This window comes from Dermacentor silvarum, chromosome 9, assembly GCF_013339745.2.
Source record: "Dermacentor silvarum isolate Dsil-2018 chromosome 9, BIME_Dsil_1.4, whole genome shotgun sequence".
Taxonomy (NCBI): Eukaryota; Metazoa; Arthropoda; class Arachnida; order Ixodida; family Ixodidae; genus Dermacentor; species Dermacentor silvarum.
The window spans coordinates 48,176,918-48,185,268 of NC_051162.1; the positions used below are offsets into that span (position 1 = coordinate 48,176,918).

General features: G+C 44.1%; 1 long non-coding RNA gene across 1 annotated transcript; it reads left to right on the forward strand.

Annotated features, from left to right (window-relative positions):
- Positions 1–400: 400 nt before the first annotated feature.
- On the forward strand, positions 401–5,296 carry LOC125940000 (uncharacterized). Its single transcript, XR_007463231.1, has 3 exons — positions 401–504; positions 2,259–2,404; positions 5,095–5,296. It is a non-coding gene; the product is annotated as an uncharacterized LOC125940000 (long non-coding RNA).
- The last annotated feature ends 3,055 nt before the right edge of the window (positions 5,297–8,351 follow it).

Genomic DNA, 8,351 nt, shown 5'->3' on the forward strand with positions numbered 1-8,351 from the left:
CAGGGACCGCGGCCTTTAGGCATCATCGGGACATCGTCAATCTAGCGGGGGATGCCGGCCCAATTGTAACAAATATTAAGTCCGGCTTCCCGCAATTGTCATTTTCTGCAAACATTTCCTTCATTTCTTGTTACTTAATAAACGTCTTTCTCTCTCTCTCTCTCTCTCATTACCATTACGTTTGCGTAACATTTCAATTACCATTTTCGCATAGATTAAGAAAAGCTTCGTTTAACACCAATTCCCACGTGTCGACTTTGGCTCGTGGGATCTGCCGCTTTAACTTATATTTACACTTATTTATGTAAAATCATGTTGCGTCACATCTATAAAATGACAGAGATTATGTGTGATGACCTAGTGCTTTTTACCACGCTAATAATGGGCCGTTTACTTCTGTAGGTCACACTGGCATGTATCAAGATATGACGCTTATTTATAATCAAGAAAAGACTTTCAACGGTAGCGTCTTCATCGTCAGTGAACAAGGTACCCAAAATGGTGGTAAGTACTCACAAATGACAGCGTCATATTTACTTGTGGGTACTGCTCACTAAGGATTCATCTCTTCCAATACTAAGCACTGTTTTTCGAAAAGTATTCTTGAAGTTCTCTAAAGAAGATTGTCGCGGGCATTTGCGAGCGTTTATTCCAACTAATACATTCTATGAAATACTGTAAGGTCAATTACGCATAATAACTTAGTGCCAGATATCGCGTCTCTGCTTCTCATTATGGGAAAAACTATATTTTTGTTATTGAGACATACAGACTGATACTGTGTTACCTACAGTGCTTCAGTAAGGCGCTGCGTGAAAAAAGATAATTTTGTATGGCTGCTCGTGAAAGACAGTACTTCTGAGCAACGCTTTATATTGACGTGTACGACGTAAGCTACACAGTCATAATCAGCCTAACCTGATCCTAGTAGGTGCTTTGGTCTTACTCTGTATGCTTTGCATCGCTGCGTTAAAACACATTGGGCAAAAATATAGGGGTCTGCAGTACATTGGGGGCATCAAGGTCTCCCTTGTACAATATAAACGAAACTCCCACCACACCACGCTTCAGAATACGAAGGTTACGTGGCTTGGAGACCTCATTAACAGGTGCTCTGCTTAATAACAACGCAACACGTACGGGAGCTACCACCGCGTTTTTCAAGCAATCTGATTTGTGCATAGGCATCAACGCAAACGTGAGAGAAGTTAGTTTGGCGTCTTAAATTTCAGTTGAATCTGGCTGTACGCTATAGCATCTCGAAACTGATAGCACAGCCATTCTCAAGTGTTTGTTGCTCTTGAGTGTTGGTAGCATGAAAAAAAAAGTGTCCAATCTTGCCTAACAAGTGAAGCATTGATAGCGATAGCATTGTATTAGACAACTACACAACGACTCATATGTTTATTGACCATTTAAACTGCAGTATAATTTCAATGACTAATTAAATTTACAAGGTGGTGTCTTGCGCGCACACGGAAACATAATCAGACGTTGCCCGCTGACCACAAACACTCCCTATCATCATTGGAACGATGAAGGGCGCGAACAGGGCAACACGAACGTTTTATTATGCCTCTCGCTTCAACACATGTGCGAAACTTAGCATTACGCGACCTCAAACACTAACTGCGCGGAAGCACCGGGCGCACGAAGACACCAGCCATCTCAGCTCGCCCCAACTTTGCACCCGCCATGGGCATGGGCCGCTCATGAGTTCAGCCGCGCGGAAAGCCGTGTGCAGTCACGTACGGGCTAGAGGAGGAGATGCGCTTGTCTTACCACTCCCCCTCTCCAAGGCACGCTTTATCAAGTCACCACAAGCTCAGCTACCCTCCCGCCACCCCCCCCCCCCCGCTTCCCTTAGCACGCTTGATTACGTGACCTCCAATCTCGCGCGCGGGGGATCAAGCCACCATGCATTTTGGCTCAAACTCACACGCTTTACCTCGAAACCACGGCTTACCGGGAGTGGGCCGCGACAGGAATTACCAAATTAGCGACGGCGAAAATTCGCTTGTAGTGTTACTTATATTCGCTAACTCAACACAATTCTGCCATTTCACCTCTTTATTCTTCATTGATAACTCACGTAGCCCTAGATAGCTCCGGAATCACGAATTATTTAACGAGAATGTTTGGCTTTTGCAGGAATGCGATACTATGAATTCACAACGAAGACTAAAGCGATTTCGCTGATGACACTTTAGGTAGAGAGGGAGAAAAAATTTCTTAAATTTTATTTTCATTGTTTGCAGTACGACACTCACTGAGGTCACGAAACTACTTTAAAACAAAGTGCGGACCAACATTTTAAACCGGCAAATTCAAAGAAAATGAAACAATTTCCAACAACATTCTGAGGGCAAACTTGTTAACAGACGATTGTACGACGATGCATCTCGTGAGCCAAAGTCAGAGACTTTGTAGGATTAATATTGTCAGCCAGTTGTAGAAAATGTCCCCTGGCTTTAACAATAGCGAGTTCTTTGTTATTTTGCATAATATTCACTGATAAATTGAAGTAAACAAAGCAACAGGAAATGGGAAGTTTGTCTGCCTTATTTATTTTAGTATGTTTGGTTTACCTTGTTTACTACGCTTATAAATAAGCATAGTAGACCATGTTTTGTGTAGTATTTGAAGAGAACATTGAAGATAGCTGGATACATTTTGTATCATAACTCGTACAGAAGAGCTTCTATCGACATATACAGAGCTGCTGTCCATGTGTTTCTTTCTCTTGTGCTCTCGTCAATTGTGCGCGTACAATTGTTCGAGGAAGTTAAAACGTAAAAACTTGCTCACCTTTACACTCTCCTGAAGACGAGCAGGGTAACAGTGGACCTGTCAACCCAAGGAACAAAATTTCCTTACTTAAACACCTCCAATGATGGTCGCTGTCCGTGTAATTAATAAAGTGGTGAAGTTAGGGGGAAGCACCGCACACCTAATATTGTAGTGATCGGTGAAGTTAAGCCGGTATTTCCGAGAAGCATAACGGAAACAAAAACTGTGTGATTTAGTTTTAGTTTATTTAGAAAAACTGAGTGATTAGCAGTACAAAATTATTGAGACCGAAACTTGCTTTAGATTACAAAGGCTGCGCTAATGAAGCTGAAAAAAAAATAACGTGCGCAACTTTACAATACAGGGAGACAGATATTTTTCGTTCGGATGACAGGCTGACGTAACTAATTTCCCAGATGAGAATAAAGGACTGAAATGGTGCTAGCCAAGGTATCTATTGCGTAGGGCTCATAATCAATTGGGTAATAGTCAGTGACTAATGAGGACAACCAATTCGAAGACGACAAATGGTTTGGCGTCGTGACGTATCTATCATTTCAGCAAGCAAGTAATGAAGTAGTTTAGCGCAAGACAGGGTTATATAAAAATCGCAGGGAAACGTGTTTGTCCAACATTGAATTCAAAATGCCGCGCTCATGGTTAGATGAGTGCTAGAGTGGCTCGTAAGTACACAATAAGCAGTTGCATAGATATTTGGACCGGGTGTTGTTGTGTCCGAACGCGAGCCCATGAGCGTTGTTAATCGATTCAGTCATTATTTGAAATATGTTGCCTAATTGTGCAGACTAGCCTTTTGAAACACCTAGAAGTGTTGCATTAAAGTTTTAAGAGTGAATTCTAGGTTTTAGCGTGCGACCAGGACGATAGCATTGAAGGCACGCTGTAGTGGAGAAGTACGGATTACTTTTGATATATATTTCGATTACTATAAATTACTGCTCGAGTTCTCTGATGCTGACATAACTTTTATGTATCTTGACTTCCGATACTGCTACGTAATTTGTAAGCTGAAATAAGGCAAATTTAGCACCTAAGCAAGAACTTTCCTTCAGGCGATGCCATTCAAGTGTACCGGGACGTAGTTATTGTTTTCCTAGGCATCGACTGAATCTAATTTGAAAAAGTTCAATAAATTAATAAACTTACAATCCACCGATTCTGGCCAGTAGATTTTTATGTACGCCATCAAATATAATGTTAAGGATCGAAGCTAAACGTAAGCATTAGTTTTACAAATCTGTAACTCAGTAACGAAAGTGCAATAACATAAATATGCGTGTTGCACCTTTTCGGGGTTCTAATGCAAATTGATCGCCTATGTGCCGCTCCGCAATATGCGTACAAATTTCTAGTGTCTTGTGCAAAACTCTCGAAAATACGGTGAAAAGTTCTTTTAAGATATAAGCATATATTTTTGTCCACCTATGATGCTCTAACACATGCCATTTACTAGATTTGATGCACAGTTTTGCTGAAATGTTAGGGAACAATAAACTTGATGATTAAATTGTTTTCTCATGAATATTAAAATTTTTGTGAGATAAATAAATTCTAAAATTTAAATGCTGCTTCCAACAATATAAAACTTAAACTGTGTTTTCTAAGTGCAAGAAATTTCATTTATGCCCCTACATTAGTTGTCTGATAGATCATTTATGCGTTTCACAAATACATGAATAGGAAACTCCGAGTTTGCTGCCAGCTAAAGCGCCTCTTTAAGTATAAAGGCCCCTGCAAACATTAGATATAGCTTTTCTTGTTTTACCCACATAAAGTACGTGGGATATGTTCATTTATAAACTGGTTGTGTCTATTCACCCAAAATATCTGTCCAGAGCTCAGCCTGTTCGCTACTAGTAGCGCGCACACGAACACTTTATGCTTATGGTAGATACAGCACAAGCAAAACGGCCACGAGCGCAGTCTTACATCAATATCACTGTGGATTTCATGCAATGGCCTTTAGATTCCTTGTTCTCCCCGAATTATTACATTTTGTCACTTTCATGGTAAATAAAAATGCACGTTTCTCTTTGAAGTTCCGAATATCTATGACAACGGGCAGTGATGAACAAAACTACCCGTGGAGCCATCATCAAACCCTGTTTGTCTTGCAAAAATAGACAACGTTTATTAGAAAAAAGAATCCAAAAACGTCTAATATCCTGAAAAATGCACAACCATGCCTTTAACTAATCAGTGATACTTTAGATATTTCATATGAATTACTTTACGTAACAGAGACTGTAAGCATTTGTGACAACTCTATTTGTTTAATCACAGGTGCTACGAGGTGCGCCATGTATGTGAAGGGATACTGCTTAATCGCACGAATCCTCCACTGCAATGCCAAATTGCATTCAACACTTGCGGTACTTCGAGAAAAGTATATAAGCCATACAAGTGGACGTGTGAAGTGCATATGTAATAAAGTAGCAACAACGATTCATCGGACTATAGTAATAAATAAAGGTGCTAAACGTAAAGCCCCATTTGGTAAGTAAACACAGTAGAACAATGTGCCAAAGAATATAGTTTCACTGAAAAGACACAGAAAAAATCTGCACGCGTTGCTGGTTTATCGAGAACAGAAAGCTAAAACATTCAGAGCCCTTCCACTACTGTGAAGATGGAAGCCAGCAAAGCTGCGACTATGGTAGGTCTGCTGTAGTGAATATTGCCCCTTCCCCCCACGATGAGAATGGCCGTATCGTCGTAGGGTATCACCTAAGGGAACATGTATATCATGAACGTTCCGCTTGAGAAATTCGCTTTGAAACCTGGCCGTTGCACTGGACAAGTTTGCGCTAGCGTTTCTGAGGCGTGGACCACCGATGTCGGGTTCCTGGAGGGCAAGACGACGCCTACGATTGACCTTAACATTGCCCTCCCTCAACTCGGGGTCCACGGGTCTTTCAAGACGTTTTGCTTGGGCTTCGGAAGAGCTTACGCTAGAATCGGCACGTCGCCGACGAGCCCTTTCCCGAGCGCGTTCGCGTCGGCGTTGCTCAAACGCCTTAGGACACGTCGTCAGTTGCTCATGAATGGCTCGTAACCCGTTAAGCTATGGCCCACGTAAACGCGGCCTCCCCGTTAGACGGCAGAAGAAACGTGAAATTCTACGCCGGAACGATTAGTGACAACGCAGCCAGCTCTGGAAGCAGACGACGACGATGAACGCGGGAGCAGGGCACAAGCACGAGCGCAAACTTCACTCTCTCCCAGCTCAAGTTCTCCCAACTCAGCGATGCTGCGCACGACAACGAGACCAACCTAGCGAGCCTTTAACAGCTCTGCTGTAAAATAAAAAGCAGATCCCACCCAATATGGTAATCGGTGCTACTCGAAGTATTTTGCTAATAGCTGGCTACCCAGGATCATTTGGAATTACGCAATGTGCTACCAAAAAGATCACCATTTTTGTGTGAGACTAGGAGCTGGTGCGACTCTGTATGTAACGACAACAACAAGATGATAGTGACGACCATCGCGGCGGCGACCGTGTGATTTTTTCACCGGCCATTCGGCGTGAGCATACGACATGGTGATTGTTGGGTTGTGCATGGGCATTTAACAGGTCTAAGTGAGAGATACAATGATTAGTACGTGATCTGTTATTAAGTGTTATACAATCGTACGTAGCTATGTCAACGACATGTGGTCTATTTTAAAAGGCTGATGGCAATTGCACTACCGCGACAAAACTTTAAAAGCTGTTAGACGTGGGACTGTCTGAAGGTGGTACAACGTCGCAGTCTCAACCCAGTGCTTGCTGCTGTGAGGAAACTACTGGAGAATGTGAGTCAATCCTAGAGACGGTACAGTGTTAGGCAGCGTCTTAAAGGGCTAGCTGTCATGAGGAAAGAACAGAAGAAAATGGCACGTGAAACAAGCACCAAACGTGCCAAAGAGCTAGTCGCCCTTGGCACGAGAAGAGTATGCTTCTGATCACGGCGTAGTGTTGTTAGGGAATTGGGGTGCTGAGCTCGGAGGCAGATGTTTTTACAGAGGTCTAAACGTCCCAGGCAAAACAGAGAAAAGAAGTCTACCTACCTACCTGGATATTGCAATGTGCCTCGAACGAGCCAAATACGTCGCATATAAATGTCATTTTGTTTTACACGTCGCCGTGCAATAATTTCTATATCGACTGGTTTCTACGAGCACCGTATTTAAAAGCCAAGCTTACTTTGCCCCTGCTTTCAAGTTTTCTACTGCTGCAGCTGTTGCTGTCTGACACGCCGCGTTGGATCTGGAGGGTGCGAAAGGGGGGAGAAGCAACCTGAAAAACTATGCCTCGTCTCCGACGAGCGCTGCTTGGACGTTACCACTATACCATCTGGAGCTCTCTTATGGTCCCCATATATTCCTCTAGACTAGAACCACTAGAATATCGAGTTACAAAGCATTGCATCTGTTCTTCGCGCGCGTTGCTGCTTGCGCGAGCTCATCACGTGGCTTATCACTGCCATAGGGCTTTCAAGAGCCGGCCGGCACACCCTATAGGGCATGTGGGAGAGACGCGAATGTCGTGTTCGTTACTTGTTGCTGAATTTACGTCGACCATAGGATGCAACTCTGATTCCGTCTTCATGCCCCGGTGCTCTGGCTGCGGCTGCAGCAACATGGATGGCCAGGCACGGCGTGCTGTGTGGCTCCATAGTGTTTGGGTGCAAGAACTTCGTCCCCTCTTCTAACACTCACATTTGCGATGTAACCTTTATCTTCACATATACATGTGACACGTTTTCCACCTGGTTAGCCAAGTTCAAATTGAACTATTTGCATCCCCAGCAAGTCGTGCGACGCCTAGCTGCGAGCAGAGGAAACATAATGGGAAGGTTGGAGCATCCACAGCCGTAGTATACTGCCATCACCCGGTGCGCTTCTAGGACGATGGGTCGGTCACCTAAGAAACTTCTCATGGACTAGCAATTCTGCTGCACTTCGCAATGTTCATCAGCCAGATGGAAAGCACAGTCTGTTTCTTTTCACAATGTTCCCTCTGCTCTACAAAATCACAGCATATCCACGGGGTGAATGATGATGAGCGGGCGAAGCTCCGGAGGGAATCATCGGATCTCCCGCTTAAGGGGACGCTAGCACAAACGCGTTAGAAACGTGCAGTACTCTCTAGTAAGGGGGAGCGGCCACAGCGTCTTACGTAGCCATTTACACATGCCGGAACGTGCACCGCGTTTGCCGACGCCATCACATGACTGCTGAGAGAGGATACCCCCCGTATTCATAAACGCTCCTCGACTTGAACTTGACTTGCCACCGCTTTGGGCAGCGTGTTCGAAACGTGTTGAAGGTAAGGCGGAGAGGCCACAGCGTCTTACACCAGCTTCTTACACGGGCCGTAACGCGCTAGCACAAACGCGTTAGAAACGCGCTAAAAACGCGGCCTTTCGTTAATGTTGGGTATTTATTGCCATCGTGGTGCGTGTGTCCATGTCCGCTTCGTGGCGTAGTGGGCTAACGCCGCGCGCTCGGAAGCGAGGGGTCCCTGGTTTGATTCCGCGTTACGGACACAACTT